We start from the raw sequence: 1,105 nt of genomic DNA on the forward strand, positions 1-1,105 counted from the left end.
CCTCATCCTGAACATGTTCAAAATCAGATTCGTTATGTTTACACCCAAACCTGCTCCACCTGAATTAGAGATCTCAGATTTCTCCTTGGTAACCTTATTTTCCCATATTCCATACTCTCCCCAACATAGTCAGTCAACAGATCCTATTCATTCTACCTTGAAAGTATCGCCAAAATCCAATCGCCTTCCTCATTCCCACTCAATTTTGTATCACCTCTGACTTAGACTACTACAAAAACCATCTTTTCTGAGATCCTTTGCCCCACTAGAAACCAATCTCCACATTGCTTCTAAAATTAGATTAGCACACACTTGTATCCAGTGCCACTTGGCTCCTTAGAAATCTTCATTGGCTTCCTGCTGTCTGCAGAATAATTTACATAACCTTCTCAGTTTGGGGGACAAACAGGTCATTTCCAACTTTTTGAGATTACTAACAAAACTGTAAAGAACCATCTTTCAGTTAAAGCTTTATAGATGACCTTTATTTCCTTAGCATAAATTCCTTGAAGTGAAATTGCTGAATTAAAGCATATGCACATTTTCAAAGGCAATTGACATTCATGCCAAGTTATAGTCATCAGAAAGGTGTGTGAGAACTACAAATTACTATAAATCGCATGTTTATGTGAGTATACCTGTGGAGTAGAAATGCAATTTATTTACTCTTCAATCATCAGAGCTGAAATAGCCAATGGCCCCATGTAGATACTCAGTGAATGTCTGTTGAATAAATGAATGAATGAACACAAGTAAAGTCCCAAGCATTCCCTGGTTTGTGTACAGCTTAAATAATCATAACATAACTTAACTGCTACCATGCCATGTCTATATTCACCCAACTATTCAGTGTGGAATTGATTCAATAGCATCCCTTTGCACACAGGGCTAATATTTCTGGCTTTTCCAAAATTCCCTTCCAGAGAATAAAATCCTTCCATCCTACCTAGATTTACTATGTACACATATCTAGAGCCCCTGCCTTAGTCTCCAATTTTTCATCATCACCTGTGCAGGGTGGTTATTCTCTGGGAAAGCATCGACCTAAACTATTGTAAATGAGTAAAGAGGTGATGGAAGTTTACAAATCCATATTTCTAGATGT

Source organism: Nycticebus coucang, chromosome 12, assembly GCF_027406575.1.
Source record: "Nycticebus coucang isolate mNycCou1 chromosome 12, mNycCou1.pri, whole genome shotgun sequence".
NCBI classification, from domain to species: domain Eukaryota; kingdom Metazoa; phylum Chordata; class Mammalia; order Primates; family Lorisidae; genus Nycticebus; species Nycticebus coucang.